Here is a 26,401-nt window from a genome sequence, read left to right on the forward strand (position 1 = left end):
CACACCAGTCAAAGTCAGAAGAAAGGCCCTGATTTTTATGTCGTATTTAAACCTTTGCTCAGTTCATCACTGTGTTGGAGGAATCATCCTTATATTCAATGCCCATGGGACAAAAACTCTTCAATGTTAATTTTGCTGCTCTTTGAGACATATTCGTATGAGAAAAGTATCAATGCAGTGACAACCATATCTTTGGAAATGAGGTAACTGGCTAGGTCATCATTTAAGGTTTATATAATGTTAATCTTGTACTTATTAACATGTTATTAAATCCATCCATTTTTTAATTTTGGTATATGAAGAAAATCTCTTTATTGAGCTCTCGGCAATGATATCTAGAGAAATCTTCAGTTGTGCTTTCCCTAATACTTACTAAAAAATACCTTTCTGCTCAGCTAACAAAATGATCTGTTTCCCTGTTCCTCTTTTGCTTAGTGAAGTGTTGATTTCAGTGTTTCATTAAAACAGGAAATTCATGGCAGTTTCTCATTTAATTTGACACAAATTCTTCTAATTATAAAGAACTCATCTCCTGTAAAAAAAGTCATGGGGAAGATGCAGTAATAAAAAGGGTGGGGCTTTCTCGTAAATAGAGAACAGAAACAAAACTACAAAAAAAAGAACACTTCTGCTAAATATTGTTAACGCCTGCCATGCTTAACAAGAAGTATGAATAACTTATTTTCTCTGCCTGATGACTGACAGTAGCCAGCAGGTAATAGATTCCCTTGTTGTTGCTAATAACACTGACAAAGAGAAACACCAATCAGTCTAGTGAGCTGTATGAAAAATCAGAGATCAATATCATATTAAGTCATTTAGAAACAAAAGTCCTTTAAGCATTCTCCAAACAACAGGAGAATGCTGCTGTGGTGATGAATTGTACACCATGCGTGCGGTCAGTTATATGAGAAGATTACAGACTAATCTTTTATTCTAGTTCCTATGCGATTTGACTATAAATGAAGATCTCATGAAAATATAGGGGATCCAAAGCTCAGGTGAAGTTGCACCTAAGGTAAGGATTGGAAGACTCAATTCCCAAGGATCCTTGGTATATACCTGGCTATGTAGCACTGCTGTATATCAAAACAGAGCTGAAGGAACTACAACAGCCTCATCTGCACCTTCACATGGAAATTTAACTCAAGACTGGACCAGAACACAGCTCACGGAAAGGGACCATAGGGAGTCCTGGAAACTAGGATGTGCTGTGGCTTGAATCACATCCTTCACATGAAATCACTTGAATTTCTGATGAAGTGATAAAACTGAGGGAAGGAAGAAGTCTTTGCTTTCCAAATTAATTTCTTAACATGGACCTCTGGATGCTGTGATCCTGTGTGTTCCCTGTTTCTAGATAGCTAGATCAAACACTATGAAACAGAGGGGGATATCAAAAGTTCAGGGGCAAGCTGAGCATTAGGATCAAAAGAAGAGGAGGAAAATGCAGTCATACTTTACTTTTACAATAACAAAAACAAACATCAGTGCATATGTGGCAACAGAGAGAAAAAGGCACTGCTAATGGCAATCAGCTTGTCCTACTGGTCCAAAGAATCTTAATTATTACGTTTGGAAAAAGCTGTACAATACTCTGGAGGACCCAGTTACAGCAAGCTCAGCAAAACTGCCTGCTGAGCAAATGCTGGCAGCTTTTCTGTCAGAGCCAGTGCTGAATGCAACTGGGGATACACTATTGTTGACACCAAAAGACAAATTCAGCAAAATTCTTGGGTGCCTGGTCCCAGAAGTGGAGGGTGACCCAAAAAATCCTGCAGAAACCACAGAAGTGTCTGAGACATGAACCTTGTGGCTTGGCCATAAAATTTACCTGGGGGACTGCAGTCTGTTGCCTGGGCATGGCTGAGCCATTGAGACTTCTCCAGTTGAGTTTCCTCTACTTAAGTCCCTTGCTGGGCTTGACATGTTGGATGCTGGATCCCATCTAAAACACAGTGGCAACCATGAAATCTTCAGTCACAACCATAAAATGCACATTTCTCCCTTTCAGATAATAAAGTAACTCCTACAGTACTAGTTCAGAAATTGGGAGATCTCAGTTTAACCTGTGCTTGGCTTTGCAGTGCGCAGCTTCACAACCTGTGTGCGTGGGGGACACAGGCAAGAGAGAGCGCAGGTCTTCTTCAGTTGCACTGTTGAAATTGTCCTGCTCTTCAGAAAAGTTTTCAGTGTTTTGCAGAAAAGGAATAAAGGGGAAGGAGAAAGAAAGCAATAATGAGAATATGATGCTGTTGCCTAAACACTCCCTTTGGAAGTACAGTGGGTTATTTCATCCTCCCAGATTATGGTCTTCCCAGGAGATGTAGTACCTATTCCTTTTATCCCAGTTAGACTAAGCAAGAGGTAGTTATCAGGCTGGGCAAACTGGGGCAGTTCTGACATAAGTAATTTCTTGTCTATGATTTCTGGTTTTTGCTTGATATTATTATTAGATGTTTTTATTTGGGGGATCAACACTGTTGAAGAAATAAATCCCTTCCAGAGGTAGATAATAAACAAATTTCCTCAGAGGAACATCAGTGTTGTGCATCGATCTTGTACATATGCATCGTACAAAATATGTTCTCTCTTTTTCCCACTTTTTTTCTGCTCAGCAAAACCAAATCTTCACCTTTTATTATTATGATGAAATCATACACATTTAAGATCTCATTATTTATTAAACATTTCATTAATTTCCTTCAGATCTTGTGGTAAATTCTACCTCAGATACAGACCTCATATGACATTATGTCCCGGTTTCAGCTGCGATAGAGTTAATTTTCTTTCTAGTGGTTGCTGTATTTCAAATTTAGTATGAAAGGAATGTCAATAATGCATATTGTTTTAGTAGTGAAGTTTAAGTGACGTTTTTATTAGTCAAAGACTTTTTTCAGCTTCCCACAGAAGCTGAGAAGGAGCATAGGCAGAATAGAATGGCCAATGGAATATTCTGTACCAGGGACATCATGCTGGGTATATAAATGGGGATTGGCCAGGGAAGGAGGGGAATCCATGATTTCTGCTCAGGTCAGACTGGGCAACCAATTAACTGGGCAGTAAGAGTGATTTGTATCTTGTATATTCTTTTACCATTATTATTATTATTATTGTTGTTGCCTTATTTTTCCATTATTAAAATAGACAGTTCTATTAAACTTTACTTCAACCTATGTGGGGTTTTTTTTGGTTTTTTCCCTTTCTCCTCCCTTTCTCCCTCTTCTCTCTACCCTTCAAGGGGAGGGGGAAGTGGGCTGAGTGAGAGGCGGTGGATTACTAGTTGTTGGCTGGGGTTAAATCATAACACACTATGAAGCAGATATATATATGATATATACATATTTAATTTACATATGAAGACGAAGACCAAAATCAGACCCACACACTGGAAATGAATTACAACTTTAAATATGGATAAACTACTGTTTCTCCATAATCTTGTGTTTGTTTACTAGTATCAAATGATTAAGTACTTGTGAGATATATGCACTTCAAAGTACAGATTATATATATGTATAACACAACTATAAGGAAATTGATATAAACTGAATATACACCAAGAACTAGGAACAGAAGGAAATTGATAAGGGAAGCAGAAGGGCACAACGGAAATCTGTGACAAGTAGAATTAAAGATTATAGAAAGACATTTTTGAGCTGAATCAACAAATCCTAACAAAAGTAGTTGCATGGTACTATACAATGTGAGTAGTAACACAGAAAAGGCAGAAACATTCAATAACCAAGTATTTTTATAGATGAGAAAAAAACACATGATATTGTCTCTTTAGAGGATGATGAAACACTTTCCAGTCTAAAAGCAATTCAGTTAAAACACAGATACCAGTATTATCAACAGTAAATCAATAGGTGACTTGCATGCAAGAAATTTAGTATGTTTCTAAAAGAGGAGCTCACTGGACCACAGGTACTGTTTTTTCAATAGATCTTAAACAACTTTGAAGCTCAAAAGTAAAATCTAAAGTAAATGGCTGAGATAAGAATGGATTTATTGTCCTGTACAAAATAACAGATTATATGGAACTTCATTAACAAAGAATTAAAGCACAATAATATAATTAAGGCAAATCAATATGGGCTGTTGGAAATTTGGTCTCGATACTGTAATGTGATTAGAAGTTTAGTTACTAAAAGTAATTGTGTGAATATAATACACTAAACTCCTGTGAGGCATTTGACTTGGTGACATGTGACATTTTGATTATGAAATTAGAACAATACATTATATAGCACTAATTACATAGATCAAAAACAGGTTAATTGATAGCTCTCCAGATGTAATTGTGAGTGACTAATCATTGCTGACTGGGTACATTTTCTATCTGAGTTCCAGTGTGTTTAGTTCTATTTAACATTTTTATCAATGACGTAGGATAAAATATAAAATCATCACTAATAAAGTTTTCAGAGGACATAAAGATGGAGGGAGTAGTCATAATGGAGAGGAAAGATCACTGATACAGAGTGATATGAATCCCTTCTGGTCTCAACTTTAATGGAAGAAAAGTGTGCATTTGAGCTCAACCATGCAGAGAAAGTAGCCAAATCTGGATTATCACAATGGGGTTAATTAATGATTTGTGGCTTGTGTTATATGGAAGGAAAACAGTTCCTTTAACCCTGTTATAAAAGACTAGGTACAACTAGGCATCTTGTCAAGCAGCAGGAAAGCTGAAAGTGCAAATGCAAGTCTTGGTAATCTTTGATAAGGCATCAGGAACCCTTGTTCTGACTGTAATGATATGGTTAACTGTCACGGGCGGAACCCAGTCCTGTCTTCTCGTGAACAAGAAGCAACGTTTAGCCACCTTGTATGGCCACACTGAAACGAACACTCTCACAAAATACATCACTTGTGTGATTTTTCTGAGGTTAAAAAGGACGGACGAGTATCCAGAGAAGCTGATCCTCTCAGTTAACATGCTTACTAGGTCAACATATGGGAGTTACTTTGATCTTGGCTCATGCAAGATATCAGGAAAAAGAAGCCTCCTATTAAAATTTCATGTCTTATAATTAATGATCCCTTTCATAAAATTGCCTCTAATATCTTTGAATCTTAGACAGACTGAGTCTACCTGCAGGGAGAATTTTCTTTGCAGAGATGCATGGAAGATCATAAATTGCCCTGTTTCAGTAATTTATTGGGTCTTCGAGGGGCTAAAACTTCCTTTTTCTAAAGAGCAGAATTCAAAAGAAATTTCCTACCGTAATGAAATTAAGTATGGAAACGTTAAAGATCTGCAATGAGTCAAGTATTCTATATACAATGCCTCCCTGTGAAACCTTGGAATCTGAGGAAATTTGTTGTAAGATTTATTGTTTAGGGTGAAAAAAAGAAAAAATTGAAAAAATACAGCTTTCAGTGTATCATAATATTCTGGTTAAGTTAAAACCTGCGATATCAGCTGACTATTCAAAACTTATTCAGACAGTGGTTAAAGAAGAAATTAAATTAATTAACGCAGTATATACACACATACCAAAACAGAAGGGAGTGCCCTTACAAATAGAAACCTAAGCTCCGAAGCAGCTTGCAATGAGCAGCTAAGAAACCCCCTCACTGAAACTGCATCTGTAAAAAAGGTGCTGTGGTGCTCAAAGTACCCAGTGATGAACAGTCAGGGAGCTGGTGCAGGATGTGGCCGCTGCAAGCAGACACCTGAGCAGCTCCTAAATGTAAGGAGCCCAGCAGAACCGTCTGACGGTCCATGCCCAAGTTCCCTAAAGTGCCAGTGAAGCAGGGGCTTGGGTAAAAGGTGTTGGACTAGCACTCGGGATCTTTCATCACAAGCTTTCTAACACAACTCCCTTTCTCCCTTTATCTATAGAATGCATAAAAATTGATAGATCCTTCTATAAAATCAAGGAATAGCCTTCAGAGAAATAACTGCTTTACATATATTACGTACCTAGGTTTCTCTGTGGTTTAAGCAATTGTGTTATTAATTTTGATTTGCTAAACCTAAAATTTGGGTGGAAATCAGATCTTGGTCCCCAGCTGCCTGAATCACCCATGCGTTCACAAGTCTGAAGTTACTTTCTGCTCATACACTCTGCTACTGGCTCTTCTATTTATAACAACTTTTCAGAAATCTCTAGTTTGGGACAGATCTAGAGTGAAGTATTTATGACAAGTTACAGCCAAAAATTTTCTCTTTGCTGTTTTGTGTTTTTTTTTAAATGAGATTAAATGATTATTAACTCTAAGCCTATTGCAGCTTCAGATAAAGTAAGGTTCCCCTTCTCCACTATTGACTCACTGGTCAAATTACACTAGTACTGGTTTTCATTTCCAGTTACTCAGAATCTAGAGATCAAATTTCTTTTATTTTCTTTATTTTTGTTTTCTTTCCAGCTGTGTACAGTGTAACTACTGGTGCTATCAGATTCAAGGAGACCTTCCACTGTTACCTCTCAAAGGCAGCCAGAATTATTATTCCAGTTATTTTTTTCATATTCTCATAGAGCAAAGCCTTCTTAGAACTTTTTCTTATGCTTCTAAACGTACAAAGACTTGAGAAGAATTTATTCAGCTCGGATAAGGCTGGGTGCAACCTAAAAATTATTGTTGTTATTTATACACTGTTTTGCATTGTGTAATTGAATTTGGTGGTTGTGAAAGCCTTGGAGATTGAAATAATTTGCTTATGTATTCACGAAACAAGTGTTGGAAGTGCAAGTCTGCCCAGCTACCCTGAGTGGTGGGCCTCAGGAGAGGCCTGCTACAAGAATCAAAGGAGACTATGGTTTTCAGATCCAGAAAATTCCTGGGTTTTGTGAGATTAAGTGCAGAAATCACAACCAGAATCTCATATTAATTCTTTCCAATGTAAATGTCTAATTGAGAGATACAGCTCCTCTCATTAGTCCACACAGTTGGAGGTGGGAAAGACAGGCAACCACAGGAGGTCATGGCAGAATCACCCTGTGTGTCTCTGTTGACCATGGGGGGCATCTGGACATCTCACTTACTTACACGCCTAATATCATATCTTCTACCTTCTGTGTTAAAGGGCACCAGAGTCCTCTTCTGGGTTGTTGTAAGGAACAATCTTCAGATGTTAACTAGGTCTCAGCTACTGCCAAGATGGGCAGAAGGCACTGTAGGCTACTATTAGTCTCTGGGGCCATCTGGTCCCCAGGAGTTAGTTTAAGCTCCACACTGACCTTTTTATTCAGACTACAAGTTTCTCAGAGGTGTATCAAAGCTGGTAGCTGAAGTGGCAAACTAATCACTTGCATGTAGTGCATACTGCTGCAGGCACTGGGGTGATAAATTGTCCAATTTTACTAAGCAAGGTTGCTCGGATAAAAGAGACTCACAAAAAGGGTATATACAGCTGTCTTTGTTATGGACTAAACAATAACAGGCAAGGTTCTGATGCTTTTTTGGTTTTCTATTTTTAATTGTCAGAGTCTTTCTCAAAAAGGGAAAACACCTTCAGTCAAAAGATTTTAAAAGCTGTAATTTGCATCAATATTTTAGATCATTTTTGAAGTAACAGCTGTCATGAAAGGCTGTATTTCCATTTGTTTACAAAAAAATAGGAAATCATTACCATTTTGATGTCCCCTGAGAATTGAAAAATACATATATAAACACAGAGCAGATTAACATGGAGAATGAGTGTGTCCTTGTATTCACAGTGGTTGAGCTGCCCCCACTGCAGCTGGTAGACAGAAGTTTATATTTTCACATTGGCCTCCATGATAATCTCGCTTTCATATTTAAATTATTTAATATTTAAATTTTCTCTCAAAGCAATAGTTGGGGCTGTATGCTCCTTTCTAACCTATGACTATGTCCCCTTACATTCAGGTGTTCAGAATATTAGCAGATAGTCTAATGTTTTTTTCCGGTTTTGTAAATTTACTTATTCCAGATGTCAAAATGTTTTTCACACATGCAAAAGATTCATAATGTATAGCTGAGCTTATTTGTAATAAGACAACAAAATTAGTTGTGCTGAAGCCCCAGATATGTATTACTGAGCATTACAAGACATGCTGGCATACGCAGTTTCAGACTTACGTGAGCTTCCTCTCATAAAAGTTGCAGACAAAGTAGACAGGCTTCATTTCAGGTTTGTCTGAGATCTAGCTTTTTATTCAAAACAGCACATGACACAGCGAAGTTTCTTTTAGCTCTTTTGTGGACATGTAAAAATCAGATATTTAGTCTAACTAGATCTTTTGTCTGCTTTTGAATTAATTGTGGATAAAGAGTAACCTATTGAGGACTATTTCCACTATCATTCCCCATTTACCAACTACTATCAAAATAATTCATTTCCAAAGACAGTATCAGATGGCAGAAGGCCAATACGATCCTTTGTATGTTTTGTTTCCACAAAATCTGTTATGTTTCATTGAAATAAAACATTATGTAGATATAATCTCAGCCTCACACTCATTCCATTTGAGCTCCAGGGAAAAGTTTGCGTCACCAGTAAAGCTTTTAGGTCTGTCTCAGCTGCCGATGTTATTGCCACATTGATGGGTCCCTGGCAGCCAGCCTTGTTATGATGGCACTGCCACCAAATGTATACATGCCAGCCTTGTGCCTATACTTTTATCAGTACCTGAGCAATTACAGTGACGACTGAAGCAGCATAGAGCTCAGGATAACATGAATGTTAGGAATTTGTCTAGCCTGGATTTGGAGTCCTTTCTGCCATAACTATATGACTCCTGGAACAAGAACCAGCTATCCCAAAGCCAGCTCGGGGAGCTCCTATAGTAACTTCTGTCATAATTTTTGTTGTGATATAGACATGCCTTAGGTGTCATTTAAAGGGTCATAGACGACAATATCCCTCGTAGTAACAAGGATTTGACTCATAGTTTCCAAATCTGTAGGAATCACCATCATGCCATGTGTTCAGTGAGGACCAGATCCAGAAAAGGATTTCAATGGCATGATGCTCAGTGGTGCCACGCTTACTTTTCGTATACCAGCTCCCTGCATAATACTCAGAAAACCAAATAGTGCTCTGAAGTCTTTTCAGTCTTTAAGACTCACAACAGCAGCATATTGGTAAGTTAAAAGGAAAAAGGGGGGAAGATTTCAATGCCTAAAATAGCCAAGGGAAAACACAAAAGAGAAAGAAATATTTCAAATCCTGTCCTTTCCTGAAGTTAGGCAGCTATACCCAGAAGTGGTTCAGGGCACCTGGGACCACTGTCTCACTCCTTACCCTGCATTGCCTGAGTCCCTTAAGGGAATAATGGATGGATGTGTTGTTTTGGTTTTGTTTTTTATAAGAGCAAAGTAGAGGAAGCTTCAAGCTTTGATGATTGGGGCACTCATTGCAGACAGGTTCTGTGACCTCTTCACCTCCTGGCCAGCTCTCAGCTCCTGCAGAAGGTGTTACTCATTGTAGCCAAATGTGCAAGTTTCAGAAACATTTAAAATGGATATCAATCTCAACTCAGATGTGAGGCAGCATCAATCTGTTATCAGTAATAAAAACATCAAAGTAAAATGGAGGAAAGGATTAGATTTCCCTAGGCTACCATGCCTGCAGATGTTTCTATACAATGACTCTTGATGCATAACACATAAACAATCACTGGGATACAGAGGTCCATCTTGTTTGCTCTCTTTTTAATGCTGATACCTTACCAAGCAAGAAAAATAGAGAAGCAGCTCTCCTGGTTTCAGAGGAAATGAGAAGCTGCAGAAACAATAGACAGGATCTGGATCAGCTAACCTCTTTCTAAATGGTTTGCAACTACTAGTTGGTGAAGCCCATGTATTGCAATTCATCATATAGTCACTGGAGAGAGACAGTTCTCTGAAAATACTCGGGAGTGTGAACCACTGGACTGGTTTTACTCTGCTCCAAATAAAAGAATAATGGAACAATTGCATTTTTCCATAAGCTTTTTTACGGTATCAGTACCAGATTACATCCCTAGGATCCCACATGCAGGATGTTTTTGCTATTTACATCCTGAGCTCTTAATAGGTTTCTCACTCAAAATAGCAAGATAGACCTTGTATCTGAGACAGAGTTGAAGTTCAAATAGTTGCCTCTGTTGCTTAGACTGGTTCTGCAGCAGCATGAGAACAGGACATGGAAACATCAAAGAAGAAGCCAAGATCAGAAAAGGTTTAAGAAAGAAATTTGTTCACAGAGCATATAGAAAAACTGAAAATTTTCATTGGACTACTGATACAGTTCAGGCACAAGGATTTTAGCAGCAATCTTCACCTTTATGGCTCTGTTAAAAGTTGCACATTGACTCCACTGAATTTGCTGGGGTTTTGGGTGATGTCCAGAGTAGATAGGAAGTGATACAGCAAAGATAACAGAGTTGAAAGGTAAGATAAATTAAGTTAGAGAAACACATTGAGGTAACTTGAGAAGGTAAATAGGGATATAATAATGCTAGGGTGTCCAGGAAGAGAGCAGCTATCCTGCAGGAAAGGAGAACAGTGCATGGAGAAAGAAAAGGAAAAAAGAAAGGATGAAAGTGTGAGCTAAAGGCCTGTGGCCAAGGTGAATGAGGCATTTGTGTATGATAACGAAGTGTGACCTACAGGCTGGAGTGGTATTTTGTTATGTTCTGCCTAGGAATGTATAAAACTTCACAGGATTTTTTGTCATGTGTCTCCAGAACAATCTGACTTAATCTTTCAGGCTGAAGGATCGTGATACTTTGATCGTGAGCAGGAACTGGGGTTTGGCCCCGAGTTTCTTTTGGCACCTGAATCCTCTTCACAACACCACAGAACTGGAGCTGAAAGCTCTTGCTCTAAACAATGAAATCTCATAAAACCAGAACATCTATTTGGTTATCGAAATCACCTTCCAGGCACAGTTTCCTGGGAAGGAAAACTTTTCTGTGAGAAGGTTCCAGATAACATGGTTGTCATCAACTAATGCTGTTGATTAGTGCTTATCCAGAATGTACTTTCTTTTTAATTAAAAAAAAAAAAAAATTCTAAGTTTCAGGCCTTCATAGTTTTCAGAAGAAACTGCTATAATATATAACAAGAAGAGTGCTTTTTCACTATGTTAGTCTGCAGGATAATTTAAACATAAAAAATGCAGCAATACTGCCAAATCTTTTCAAGTGGTTTAAATAAGCCTAATTCATATGTGTTATAAAAAGTATATGATCTCTACACATAAATAAAGTTTGAAAGTGTACATAATTCACAGACAGGAGGCCTGAAGAAAGCATGTCTAATGCTGGTCAATAGTCTCTCAATCTATATAGACTTCATAGTATTGGTGCATCTCACCTATAGTTTATGTTAGAGAAATAAAAAGTTTTTACAGTGCGGAAACATGAAAGGAAAAAAATAATTGGATGATACAGCCTATCTATATTTACAACTAAACTTCCTATAAATACAAGCATTGAAATGTCATTTTACTGAAATTCTTTGCTGTAAACAATAATGTAAAAGCAGCCTTGGTACTTTAAAATATAGACTGAATCTGCTATATGCACTATTTTATGGAAAATTTATTTCAATATACTGGGACAAACTCTAGTCACATTGACAGATAGAAAGGGACATGTTTGAGAAAGGGACATACTAACAGAAATCAAAATTTTACTTCATTTTTAAAAAATAAGTATTTCAGACCAGCAGCTGAATAACAGAAAGAAAGAAAACACATTTCAACATAACCTGGAGTATAAAACATTATGTTCAATTAGAAAATAGTAGGTAATTAACAGGCAGGGGTGTGCTGATCTAATGTATATTAGAATACTGGGCAAGTTACAATTTCTTGTGTCCTGACATGTTTTGTAACGATGAAGGGTTGGTTGGAAAAACTTCTTTGCACGTTGTACATAACTGTACAACCTTTGCTGTATCAACTTTATGCTCCAATAAACAAGACAATAATGACAAATTATCAAAGCAGTCCTCAGATGTGACCCTCAATTGGAAGAGCAGCAATTTAATGAAGACAAAAGCTAGGTGAAAGCTGCTAATATCATTTACTGATAAACAGATTTTCTCAAGAGGCTCCTAGCTCAATCCCCTGAGGCCCCATAAACCTGCATAATTCCATTTAAAATATCGTGCAATTCACTAAATTAGTCTTTGAACATCCTTACTATCCAATTACGAAGCCCCAGCATGGACAGAATAATGAAATTTTTCAAACTGTGGAATGCATGTGATCTTAACAAACTTATGACAAACACTGAAATTAGCTTTCAGTTTTGAAGCCAATGTAGACTATTGCTAATGCTTCAAGTCAGAGATAAAACAATAAAACACTATTGCCGTGGTTACACAGGATGTAAAAAAAATAAATCTTTGACTTATACAGAATTCTCAACACAGCCTACCTTCAGGAAAAAAAAATCATAAGAACTTGAATGATGTTTTTGCATTTGCAAGCTATTTGGCCTGCTTAAGTTCTAGTAAAAGCTATACCGAATAAAGGGTACAAAATACCTCCTGGACAGTTTTATCTTCCAGGCAGGCAGAAAAAGGCGAGAGTTTCAGAAGTGAAATTTATTTCTGTTCAAGCATTGCAAGCTGTATTATTAAAGTCATTTGTCATGGTTTGAATATTTCTGCCTGATTCACCATTAAATTGGCCTTCTAATTACCAACTTTGTCATGAAAAGCAGTTGGGCTGCTTCATTCACCAGAAAACTTAAATCCCTTAATAATAGCTTGGTTCCAATAGTGGGGGTAACATAGTTATACTTAAAATTTAAAATGGATAGGAGAGACACTACAAAAAAATAATCAAATTGGAAACAGAATCCATTAATAATAGTTTCAAATGCTACCCAGAGAATATTTAGAATTTATTTTTAATGAAAGATTTATTAATTTGAATGATAAATATTTTACCCTTTAAAAATGCAAATTCATTTATTTTGACAGTATATACAAAACTGAAATGAATCCGTGTAACTTAGGGCAGTGAATATTCACTTCAATGAAAAATTCCTGATCCCAATTCCTAACATGATAGGGGCTCAGGACAATGTACGGAAGCATTTGTGCAATTGTTTGTCAAATTTGGGCATTCATTTAGAAAGATCACACATGTTGATGTTGTAACTGCACTTATAAATGGTTAGGCAGATATTGAACAGGTATTGTCACAAAACTGTGATAGCGACATTGCGCAAGCAGTTGTGAGTGACTTTCTTTGATAGCTGTGGCATGCCAGGCACTTCCCCCAGTGGTTCTGTACAGTTCAATTTATATGCCAAATCATATTTAAAGGTGGTTTTAAAAATCAATGTGAGCTGTATGATAAAAATTTTGTCTTTCCTCTGTGATAAGCATTTTAATCACATGAATCAGGCCACATATAATATATAGCCTATACATTTACATTCAGTCTACATATAGATGTACCCATCTATAGATTTTTTTAAGGTTTCAGTTACTACTCAAAAATTTAGCTAACTGAGGATCATAGAATCATAGAATGGTTTGGGTTGGAAGGGACCTCAAAGATCATGTAGTTCCAACCCCCCTGCCATGGGCAGGGACACCTCCCACTAGAGCAGGTTGCTCAAGGCCACATCCAGCCTGGCCTTGAACACCTCCAGGGATGGGGCATCCACAGCTTCCCTGGGCAACCTGTTCCACCGTGGGCAACCGTGTCTCACCACCCTCATAGTAAAAAATTTCTTCCTGAGATCTAATCTGAATCTTTTTTCTTCCAATTTAAAACCATTTCCCCTTGTCCTATCATTACCCTTCCTGGCAAAGAGTCCCTCCCCAGCTCTTCTATAGGCACCCTTTAGATATTGAAAGGAAAGGATTACTGCCTTTTTTCTGTAAAACATATACTGATCCTTACTTTATTTTGCAGAGTAAGTCTGGAAATCTTGTTTGTGTAGACTTTCAATCAAGACTTGGTATCATTCTGTTCTCCTTAGGCCCTTCCTGCCCTAGCGTAAAAAGAAAGATTTGCCACAGCAGGTTACAGCAGGAAATCCATTAGTTCCAATACCTCCCTTTCAATATTTGACAAAAGATCAGGTGAAAAGCCTTCCCAGTGTACCCGTAAAAAAGACACAAAACTTTGTTAGCTGTATCTAAACCTACACTGGGATATACCATTCACCCTGTTTTCTAAGGGAAAGATGACCTTCGCTTACTATAAACATGCTTTAGATGACTTAGGTCCTTAGAAGTCAGACCCACCTATTAGGTTGCTCAGATTTTTACCGCTGTATCCTTCCTTGACAAGTGGGGAAGGTCTGCCAAGCAAGTCCAAAAACACATGGGTGTGACTGTCAGAAAAAGTGATAGGGTGAGGAACCCAAAGGGCAAACTTAACTGTAAGGATTTTCTATCTTTTTTCACCCAGGACTGTAATTAACAACATAATGATGTGTCTGAGACAGGAACCTGCAGAACACAAGGAGGAACAGATACTGAGCAGGAAAATATGAAGATGCAGACAGCAATGTAATGAACGACCCTCTGTTATTTCTTTCTGTATTTTCTTTAACAAGTTGCTTGGGGCCAATGTGCTTACGAAGCACGATGCGCTCCCTTTTGTGAAACAACAGTCGCAAGTGAAATGAATGCAGGAAGAAAACACATTTACAAAGGTGTTCAGGATCCCAGTCAAAAATGTTAAATTTCTACATGTTTCAGAAATTTATGAAGTGAGAAAAGCTTGAGAGCAAAGCTCCCAGGTAAGGATGCATAGTAATCCATAGGCTAGTGCCCTGGTGGGCTGTAAGAAACCTTAGGTCCTTCTGCAGACTGTCTCAAAAAACCTGCGGGATGAAACATTTTGCTCTGGCTACAGCTGTACAGGGTCCTGAATCTACATATCTCCCCAGCTACGGACCACGAATCCATGTCTACTCATGACAAAAATATCATGGATGCTAACAGTTTCTGCAAAATCCTTCTATTTCAATAAGAAAATGTATTTAACTGCAGGGTACTTTCACAGAGGATGTTCTCACTGACTGTTGTACATGACTCAGGGGATTACGTGCAGGAAATCGGTGCAGATTACAAGAAATTACAAATAAGTGAATAGGAAATTTGGAGTGCTAGCATGAGAAAGAATGGATATAAGGCTGTGGTAACAGCAAGCCTTCAGAAGATGACAGTGAGTTACAAAAAAAGGAAGGATAAATAGATGAGGACCCCGCACGTCTGAGAACAGACAAAGGAGTCAATCTCTTGGATTTCTGTCTGTCCTTGCCCAGTATAATCCTCCTTCACAGTCTTTCTACCCTGTCCAACCACACATCTCCATGAAACGCAACAGGAGCTGTAGTTTGGTAGTTCTGCTAAATTTGGCTTCTGCTCTTCAGAGTGAAGGAGTAGCTCAAGCTAGTTGCTTCTGGGTTGCCTATGTGACTCTGCATGTGCCAGCTTGTGTCTGAGCATCCTTGCTAGGGTGGGCACTTAGTCTGCTCGGGACTAGGGTCAGCACAGGAATCAACATGGTGGGGAGGGGGGGACAACTAGGTAGTTTGGGCTACAGTGTAACTTTGAGACCTCAGCTGATGCAACAGCATAGGCAGAGCCAAACAAACCAGTATATCTGCCAGCGAAGCATAAGTGGAGAATATAACTGTGAAACATAGCTTCCTGCAGGCAGGAAGCCTCAAATTTGTCACCTGAAATACAGGGATCTGGAGAAAAACAGGGACTGTGTCATCCTACAGAAAATTGCTTCGTACCTGTAGGTTTTTTTTGCTTTTTTTACTGTGGCAAAAGTCTCATATCAGCATTCTGGAGGAGAGGTGCTTGAGGTCTACACTAAGGAGAAAAGGAGAGGATAAAGGGAAGAAAGAAACTTATAAGACGAAAGAAAATAAACACAAAGATCTTTCTGGTAGGGATGCTGTCTTTGTACAATGTCAGCACAAGGGTGCTCTGACTATTATCTAGATATCAGCCTAATATAAATGATAAATTAAAATTATAACTAATAAGAAGACAAGGTGGAAGGAAGATATTCTCAGAAATAAAACATATTGCCATGATCGTAAAAGATTAACATTTTTCTTATTAAATGATGAGCTTGCTTTTTAATATCGGCATTATAATAGACTATACCATGAATCTCTTTATCATACCTAAAGCACTGTTAATTCATCTTTCATGAATACATTAGAAGAGAGGTTTTTCCCATAGGCAAACACATCATACGTATTTGCAAATGTCTTACATAATGATGCAAACACTATGCATAGAGAGTAGCTGTATTAGGGTGAAAGGGAGAAATAGCACATGCACAAAAAAAGACTTTCATTCAATTTCATTAAATACTTAAACCGACAAAATAAAGTAAGTCCAATTTGCTGTATATAAATCTTGCAGGCAAGGAAAAGGCTGCTGCTTAAATTTATTCTTCAGTTTAAATTCAGCTATTCATAATAAGGAGTTGATGACTGCAGATAGAACAAATGATTTGTTAACACGTCAATTGCATTTGTTCTTAAAATAAAACACTGTTCATTTTGCCGTTATATCTACCAGCAAATTCCTAAATACCTTCTTATTTGCAGAACAGTGCATGCACCATACCCTGCTTTAAAAAATCTTATTGATATACTACAGTATGGAAATGAAATTGGAAATCACAGCCATGGACGCAAAATAAATAGTAGTCATTTTATTTAGCTTGTTACCATCTAGTCTGGTCCAAGAATATTACCTTAACGGCAGACTTTGGATTCATGAGGAGTTACATAAGGGCCCTGTTGTCAAACATAAAAACAACCCATTTAGTGCCTGTTTTGCATCTACACAGGAAGTTTTCTTTCATTATCCACCAGCCCCTAGATCTTATTATAGCCATTGTTTAATTTGAGCTCTGTTTTACAAACGACACTTGTACAGGCCTCATGGGGCTGCTGATAGAAGTGTGCCTGTCTCCTTCCCGTGTGTCAATTCTTTTGTGAACCTTTATAATTAGCCACTTAACAAATTGAGGAAAATGAATCTGTGGTTGTGAAGTGCTCACTGGTGCTAAGTCAACCATGTGACAGTCCAAGCTGATAGCTAAAAAGCCACAGCACTCAGCTGTCCAAAGGGTTAACAAAACCTCATTATGGCAGGTTAATACATAGAAATGAGGTATGTGATCACCAAGAGAACCTAGAAAAGTTAGACCATTTTCTTCTGTTGAAATACACATAATTCTTTTGAAATGAAGGGCTTCAACTCCAGTGTCTGTCTAGAAGGAAGTTACCAAATTATAGAACAGAGTCACATACCATGGCTTAAAGCCCATGCTGGCCAGTGTTTTATCTATGGGACTTTATAGGCAGAACGTCAACTCAGCAGTTGTCTATGGCAGAGAAAAATGTGCCCCAGCTTTTAGCATGTCACATTTCCCATGTTCCTGTAAGATACACCACGGTTAATTTTCTGACATTAGCTTGAATAAGTAATGCTACTTCTAAAAAAAAATACAACTTGCACTCATACACACTTTTTCCCTGCAAAGTATTCTTTTATTTACTTTTGCAAAATATATTAGCTTTTTTTGTCTTGTCAACTAAAAAGCAATATCTTGTTTCAGGTTTTAGTAATCAAAACCTGACATTTATTTTCTGTGTTTAGATATTTTTTCCTGTGAAAATATGATTTCTTAAAAAGAAACAAGTGGATTTTTTTTGGTCAAAAACCTTTTTTTGCTAGGATTTTTTTAATTTGGATTATTGTCTACTGGTTCTATTGGCTGTATAGTAAAAGGTTTTCAGGGTGTTAATTTCATATGTGTATAAATACATACACACACACTTAGATGTTTTAACACATCTGTAGATGTCCACCCAGAGTTCACCATTGGTGAACAGCTATTGGTGTACCTGAAGGTGTGAAAACTTATGTACATGAAGTGTATTTTACTTACTGCTACTGCAGAAGCAACCTTTGAACCAGGAGTAGGAATCAGAATCTCCCCCATTCTCAGGTGAGTGATTTAAGTACTAAGCCCAATTAGTCATGACATCTTCTTCCTATGTAGTGGGAGGACACCAGTAACGGAAGGGGAGCAAGTCCTCCCCCTTCACCCCAGACAGATGGTTGCTCATTGATTAGGGCATCCCTTGAGAGGTGGGAATGGTGGGTTTGAACCTCTGCCAACGGAAGGGGAATTAAATTCTTTGAAGTGGGTCTTCCAGCCACTGCAAAGGAAAGCTGCAGCGTGAAGATATTTTGCCAAAAAAAGGACTGCTTTTTGAAAGGGATATAATGCAGTTATCTGAATCTGGAAAGATGATTTCAGGGTGTGGATTCGGGTTGATGTTGGCTCTTCATTGAGCAAGGCCCCTGAGCTGCTGCGACATAAAACACATTCCTCTTCTATGCATTTGAGATTAGCCAGCCAGGGCAATGTGACCACCAGTAAACTGGCTCTGGTGATTGTTCTGTTCACACTTTTGATATAAAGTACCTAACATTGTTCAGGGACACTGGGAGAGGTTTAAATCCAGAACACCGCTCCATGGATTTCACTCCAGGCTTTTATATTTCTGAATTTCACATTTCCAAAATTATTTCTATACTATGGACAGCTCACCAGCAGTGAATTCAGTTGTGGAAGAGCTCACTTTTCTCTGTGTACATTGTGTTGATATGAGCCAGCACAATATATACAGACTGTAAGAACCAAGACCTTTATTAGAGCAGGATGGTAAAGGAAGTATCTCTCTTCAGAGGTTCACCTGGAGCAGAGAGAGATGTAAATGTCAATAATAAGGTTGTGTTTCTTTTCATTGGGTAGGGAGAAGGAAAAGAAGGGGGCACTTTTCCCACCCAGGGGTTAGCGATGCCAAGCAGTTCTGCAAGAAGATGGAACACACTTCCCACCCTCCAGGCAAATTCTAACCTTCGTGGCTGGGCAGCTCAGTGGCTGCGGCGTGCTGTTACAACAGACTCTTGATTTCTGAGCACAGGCAGCAGCAAATGAGATGGGGGCTTTATGTGTCACGAAAAAGCTGGCACGTAACAAGATACGCAGCATTTTAGGCCTCTTCCAGCCTCCCAGTGGCTCATGCTGCCGTAGCATCACCACCTGTCACAAGACTTGTCCTCCTTGGTCAGCATCAGCTGGGCAGCCCTTGCAGGAAAGAGGGTGGAAAATGTTTAAAACAGATGCAGTGCAGTATATACCTTTCCTAACATGAAAGGGAGGTTGGTGGACAGAAGAAGCACAGAGATGACACAGTAGGGTTGGCCATGGCAGAACAGATACCTAGATGGGCTTTGTTGCTGGGTACAGTAGTGAACATAGTGGAAACGGCTTCACGTGCTGAAAGTGTGAAACCAAGGAGCCAAGGTGAGCAAAAGACTACTCATGGCTGTGGGGAACAGCTTGGTGTGCACAGCTGAGGACAGGTGCAGGAATGCAGAATCTGAGGGGAGAGGGAGATGCAAAATAATAAAAATCCTGCCTTCTGGAACACAGTCTTTATTGTAAGTGCTTCCCACTTCCTTTATCTTCTGAGTCATAAACTCCTCTGAGGCTAATGAGGGAGATAGCGGTATTATTTTCTCTGAATGTGGTATGTATCTACATTTTCTAGCTTGATATTATTCCACCTGACTACAGAGAATTAAATCAAAGAGGCTGCCAGGGAAAAACCAAGTTAGAAACAAAACAATGGCAGAGATGAGCTATCTCCAGAGAAATGCCAAGCGACAGGGAAGAAGTCAGGGAACTATTATCTGTGAGACAGGCACCTGCTTGTCTCCAGTCAGGCTAACAGGTATATTCTCCCTGACCAAAGCCTCAGAGAAGAAGAAAATTAAATTGTTTAGGGAAGAAACAAATCCCCGGCTAAAGAAGGATGGTTTGGGGAGTATTTATTTGTAAAAAAAAATGCTGCAGGGAGGCAATGAGAAGAAAGTTAGGGAAGGAGCAACCGCCGTACCTCCCGGTCTGGGAAAGGGGTGTCCACTCAAAAAAAAAGTTAAGAAAACTCACAGGAATAAGCAAGATTCAGAAATAGGTCTTCTGCTGTTTTATCTCCCTTGTCAGAGTGCTGTGTACTCTGCAATGAATAAATAATGCTCTGTTTTGAAGAAGTGGCCTTGCAGGTGCCAAATACAGCTGGATTTGCTGTTTTTTCACAGGTGAAAACCAGAAGGTTGTAGCCCAGTGATCTAGCCCAGGGACTGTGCGCGTATATCTAGAGAGGAGCTGTGAAACCTCTCACTAGCAGGGTGTGTTTGGGGGAGATGAAAATATAGCTCACAATATAGCTCACTACTATAGTGGTAGCCATAGCGTGGGTTGCTGGAAGTTGTACTCTTTTGCTTCTCTCACATTCTGTTGTGGACCCTAGAGAAACGGATGCCATATAGGCCAGGTGCAATGGGGTCTTCTACGCTTTTGTAACTCTGGAAATTGCATGGAGACATGAGAGTATCACAAAAACTGAGAAGCAGCAAAAAAAAAATAGCTCAGTATCCCACCTGCTTTGGAAATAATGGAAGAACTCGTCCTGGAGACTTGCAGAGATCTGGGGCCCTGGAAGACAAAAAGTATTTTAATGAGAGTTCATTAGGGCTGGGAATGTTCATTGACCTGATAAGCACTTTCACTTCTAAATAATTATTGAAATCCACTGTGAATCCATAATACCCAAAAGTGACTGCTGACTTAGTTCCATCTATAGCCTAGAAGATACATATACATCACAGGGGCAATTTCTACGCTTATATATTGGAAGCCTCAGCCATGAAATGATGATTAAAGGAAGAGAATAGTAACATATGATTCTAAAAGACATTCTCACTACGGAAAAAGCAAGGTGTTTCAGAAGGATGACAGACTGAAGCTGCTTCTGCTACAATCCATCACACTTATTCTGTGAATATAGAATATTCATACTACATTGATTCTCAACTTGGCAGGTCACATAAGCACTGAGCCCTCTTCTAAAAAATATATCTATAAACACACACATATAAAATGACTACACACAAACACATACACACACACAGCTTAACTGTATAGTTTTCCTTTCCCCATTTAATTGTTGCATTATTGATCCATATGGACTTATATCTCTTCTAAGTGTGTATCATACAAGTAACTTACAATTTACTCTGTGTTATTAATTCCCTCTGGCAAGTTGAAATTTTAAATAAAATGGCCTAGAATATATGATCATGATGAATTGAAACAAATTAGATGTATTACTCTATGTAGGAGGCAGTATTGACCTATTCTAAAATGCATTATTGGACCAATTTTAAACCAGAAGAATCACAGCAATTGATTAGCAGCTGTTGGAATGCATTTTACGTCAATACATAAGTGTATTTTCGACAGTTTTCAGTGAGCTGTTATAAAAACTCTGCAGCCTAAATTTTGCTCCCTCCTCTTCCATCTAGCTTTAATATAATTATCTGCTAATACCGAGGTGTGAATGGGCAAATCCTTTGGACTCGGTGCTACTGGTTTAAATAGCTTAGAAGGAAATGGGATTATTCAGGATTCACGCTGGCTAATCAAGAGACAGCGATCGTCTCTTATGCTTCTTTCAGAAGGAACTCTGTTGTATTGGATAAAATTCCCTTGCAGTGATATATTTTAGACATAACTTTAAAAAGTCAATCAAAAAGCAGGAGGAAATGAGCTTTTTCTCACTGCTCAGCTACATCTGCTCTATTTGTGGGACTACCCACATTAACAAGAAACCCTTTGAAAATCTTCAGGCCACAAAGCTACTCAAAAAGGAACAAATAACTAAAATCAATATTTGAGAGAGATTTTGTTTTCCCAGTATCAGGAATAAAAGCATTTAGAATATTCTTTATTAAAATGCAAGGTAACAACAACAATCACTGCTCATTAATCTCTTCATGCAGTTGAATTAATGGCCCTTTATATGTGCTTATAGTCTCTAATAAACACACAACAATTTCTGTCACTTTCTATTTAATTTCTATCAGTTACAGAGCAAAGGTTGCTCTGCTTGTAAGGGTAAAATAGCATCTATACTAGAACAGCATGGATAAAGGCATAGCATTTAAATGCACTGGATTCGATTTTATTTCAAAGCTTTTTATATACAAATAAAATCTGTGTGTGTGTGTGTGTGTACATACTCGTTTTAAATATGCAATAAAATGCATTTTTCACCTAGAATGAATTGTATTTGTCATTTGGTACAAAGCCCCTTTCAGGGAAATTGTTGATTTTTCGCAGAGGCTCCTATACTTCTCATTCCTTTTGTATTATTTCAATCAGCAATAGATATACATCTTTGTTAGCCTAATTTGGGGGCCTACAGAGCAGGAAGAAGGAAAGCACAAAGGAACACACTTGACATATTGGTCTATTTGCTACCTCTTTTAAGCTCAATGCATACTAATGAAAGTGATCCAAACTATTCTTCTCCACTCCTCACTTAACAAGCATAATAATAAATGAATATTTAAACTAGCTGCAAATATATTAAGTGGAAACAAATAGGTTTCATTTGTAACAAGTGCACACAGGTTAATTAACAAGAAGGAGCTTTTGTGTTGAAACAAGGCTCCCTGATGCTGTACATGCAGGTGCCGTTAAGGGCCAATTGAGCTCTATAGGATAATTATGAAGTACCATTGTGCTCTACCGTTTGTTAACAAAGTGCTGCCTGCAATTTGCCTAAACCTATAAACCATCATCTGTGATCCTCAGCAGCAATTAAGTGACAAACATCTTCTCATCGGAGACTTGGGAAAACAAAAGAGACATGATAGCATTTAAGGAGCCAGATGGATATTTCAGAATGTCAACCCTGACAGCCTCCCTTTCAACAACAAAATATAAACCTGGAGCCTGCTTGGTACCATGCTGAGGGGGAGAGGGGAGAAGTCACATCCAAATTATTAAGAGGAGGGCAGCGTTAATAATCATAGGAATGCTCATTTGAACAGCTCTTAGTGGGAAAGCCTTGGAGTAGCAAATAAGAGGAAGATAAAACCCTCTCCCCTCTCGGAACAGCTGTAGCTGTGTTAAGTCTGGGTTGTGGGGATTTTTTTCCTTTTAATTCTCCCTTTTAATGTCTTATCTTCACAGAAGATGAGTTTCTTCCTGTGAATAAAAGTGTAAAAATTCTTTCTTTCTTAAGAAGAGGACAAACCAACAGACAGAATTTTCTCCAGGGCATAAGTTACTAATTAGTTCTGCAAAAATAGCCTATATTAGGAAAAATGATAGATCAGCACAAAGAGGCATTTTAAAACAAGAGATCTACTCCTACTGTAAAATAATTGATCTAGAAGTTTTGAGGATGTAATCTTTAAAATGCTTCTGTAAGCTCAGCAATAATTCCAGAAGCTATAAACTTTATAAAGGCTTAGCTGCATTAGTTCAATTAATTGCCTGGTTGGGAGACCCTCCAAAACTTGTAGAAGCTCTTGTTTTCATAGATAAGGATCTTCTGGGCATTTTGTTGCCTACATTAAATGATGTTGTCTAGCTGATCTGTGTCTGTGTAATTGGTAGAGCTAAAAGGCTATTCAGTAACATGAAAAAATATTATAAATGTATGAGTTTCACTAGCTAGTATACATCTTTTTCCCTATTGCCAAAACAACAGCGTTTACAAATGTTTTCAGTAACTATTTTGAAGCCACAGCTGAGTGTGTTTTAATATACCATCAGGTCAACAGCTCTCTTGAAAGAAAAAATCAACCCAGGGCCAAACAGTCAGACAGGCCTAATTAAGTACTTCAGGAGTAGGAGAAGCGCTCAGATAACTACAGCTGACTTGACCCTTTTCTTTGTACTTCAGTGGGTTCCTGTATACCTTTGCCACTTTCCTCTGGATTTATGTTTTTATGAATTATTTAAAAACAGCAACTTCAGATCTACAATTAGTTTTCAAGGAAACAGATGTGAGAAAATAATCACAACTTAAACAGCTTAAAAATGGCTCTGATCTTGACAGAATGCAAAGTGCCAGGTTTCCAGGCCCGTAGAATTCATCACTTGGCAAAAGTGTCATTAATCCCTGTGTGCTTTCTGGCTTTTCCTTACGGTGCTTTGTCAAATGTCATGGATCACCTGGAAATCTAAAAATCATGACAGAGTATTTCTTTTATTTAACATGAAAAAAAAAAAAGGTGAATTATTTCCATTCTAAGAAAAAAAAAATATGATGAGATAAACCAAAGATAATCAATGTAAGCATGCTTTACCTTTGTATAGCTTTCACTGAATTTCACTGAATTTCACTGAATTTCTAGAGTTGGAAGGGACCATAGAGATCATCTAGTCCAACTCCCCTGCTGAAGCAGGATTGCCTAGAGCTAGAGCATGTTACTCAGGACTGCATCCAGGCGGGTTTTGAAAATCTCCAAAGAAGGGGACTCCACAACCTCCCTGGGCAGCCTGTTCCAGGGCTCTGTCACCCTCACCGTGAAGAAGTTTCTCCTCATATTTGAGTGGAACCTCTTATGTTCCAACTTGTGCCCGTTGCCCCTCGTCCTCTCGGTGGGAACCACTGAAAAGAGTCTGGCTCCCTCCTCCTTCAACCCTCCCTTGAGATACTTGTAGGCGTTGATAAGGTCTCCCCTCAGCCTTCTCTTCTCCAGACTAAAGAGTCCCAGCTCTCTCAGTCTCTCCTCATAAGGGAGATGCTCCAATCCCATGCAAAGTGCCAGGTTTCCAGGCCCGTAGAATTCATCACTTGGCAAAAGTGTCATTAATCCCTGTGTGCTTTCTGGCTTTTCCTTACGGTGCTCTGTCAAATGTCATGGATCACCTGGAAATCTAAAAATCATGACAGAGTATTTCTTTTATTTAACAAGAAAAAAAAAAAGGTGAATTATTTCAGTTCTAAGAAAAAAAAATATGATGAGATAAACCAAAGATAATCAATGTAAGCATGCTTTACCTTTGTATAGCTTTATACCATGTTAGCTCACTTTTGATGGAAAACTGAGGATAACGTATTTTGTCATGCTGGGAATTTCCTATTTGTTTTTACACTGTGTATTTTTTTAACTGTTACAAATACAAGACTGACTAATTCTAGAGTACTGAGTTCTTTTACTTCCTCTGGTGGCATCCCCAATGACCAACATTCACGCATTGTTTCCTCCTTTCCCTCTTGAAAATTTTCTCCTTTGCCTTAAGAGAAGCCCTGCGTGATGCTCAAAGACGCATCCCATAGCTTTTTGTTGGGCAGATTGATGAAGGCCTGCTCCCGGCATCTCGAAGTTCACTGGATAACCTTCTCTCAGTTCCAGTAACCCTGCACCACCACCTAACTCGCTTGGCACAGTAAGTTTTGTTTAGGGACCCTTTGACTTCAAAGCACGTACAGAGAAATAAGCCAATCCCACATCCCAATGTGCCAATGGAAATGAAAGTTGGAGTCACAAGCACCACCCTGAGAGGTAGGCAATGTCTGAAACTGTGCAAGCTTGCAAGCTGGGAATGGCAGAGGCAAAATTTTCTCCTTTGCCTTAAGAGAAGCCCTGCGTGATGCTCAAAGACGCATCCCATAGCTTTTTGTTGGGCAGATTGATGAAGGCCTGCTCCCGGCATCTCGAAGTTCACTGGATAACCTTCTCTCAGTTCCAGTAACCCTGCACCACCACCTAACTCGCTTGGCACAGTAAGTTTTGTTTAGGGACCCTTTGACTTCAAAGCACGTACAGAGAAATAAGCCAATCCCACATCCCAATGTGCCAATGGAAATGAAAGTTGGAGTCACAAGCACCACCCTGAGAAGTAGGCAATGTCTGAAACTGTGCAAGCTGGGAATGGCAGAGGCAAAATTTTTGAAAAAATTCATTTAATCTATTTTGCTCCTTTCCTTTTTGGGAGACCAGAACTTCCCTGCTGTTTTGAAGATGCAGGTAGGTGTGATTTTGCTGTTAAAATACCAGATCAAAGAACATGAGGTTAAGTGAACACATCTGATCTAATTATTCACCATGTACTAAATGGCAGCACTTACATACTATGGCGAAGAGAATTCACACTTTGTATCCCAATGTTTGTGTTTTTACTTTCTCGATTTCATTCTGATCATGTGTTATTAAAAATGGGCACATTACGATTCATGATACTGATGAGTTTAAGATGACTATAGACCTCTTGGGCTTTTGTTGGACCTCAGGTATCTGGAAATAAAATGCTTCAGGGCAAGCCTGCAGAGCCTGATCCTTTATTCAAAATCATAACAAAAGTGTATTCTCTGGGAAGTTCTGAATTTTGTTACGATTTTTCATCTGAAATAATCTTGGAGACTATCTCTTCTTTCAAGCAAATTCAAGGAGGATCTTCAAGTGATCTGGCTTTTTATGAAAGCAAGGCTGAGCTCTAAATAAAATTTAGGATTGCACACACCTATGCTACAATCTCCCATTACCTCAGAAAACCTCTACCTTGGCTAAGGCCACACAAAAAAGCATAACACTGGATTGC

General features: G+C 38.5%; 1 long non-coding RNA gene across 1 annotated transcript in view; it reads right to left on the reverse strand.

Annotated features, from left to right (window-relative positions):
- LOC106895861 overlaps positions 1–26,401 on the reverse strand; it is a 139,554-nt gene that overhangs the window by 15,940 nt on the left and 97,213 nt on the right. Inside the window, exons 2-3 of the long non-coding RNA XR_001413527.1 lie at positions 20,440–20,494; positions 1,835–1,948 (exon numbers count right to left, since the gene is read on the reverse strand). This is a non-coding gene — a long non-coding RNA (uncharacterized LOC106895861). The remainder of the gene's footprint in view (positions 1–1,834; positions 1,949–20,439; positions 20,495–26,401) is intronic.

Source organism: Calidris pugnax, unplaced genomic scaffold (assembly GCF_001431845.1).
Source record: "Calidris pugnax isolate Ruff unplaced genomic scaffold, ASM143184v1 scaffold153, whole genome shotgun sequence".
Lineage (NCBI taxonomy): Eukaryota > Metazoa > Chordata > Aves > Charadriiformes > Scolopacidae > Calidris > Calidris pugnax.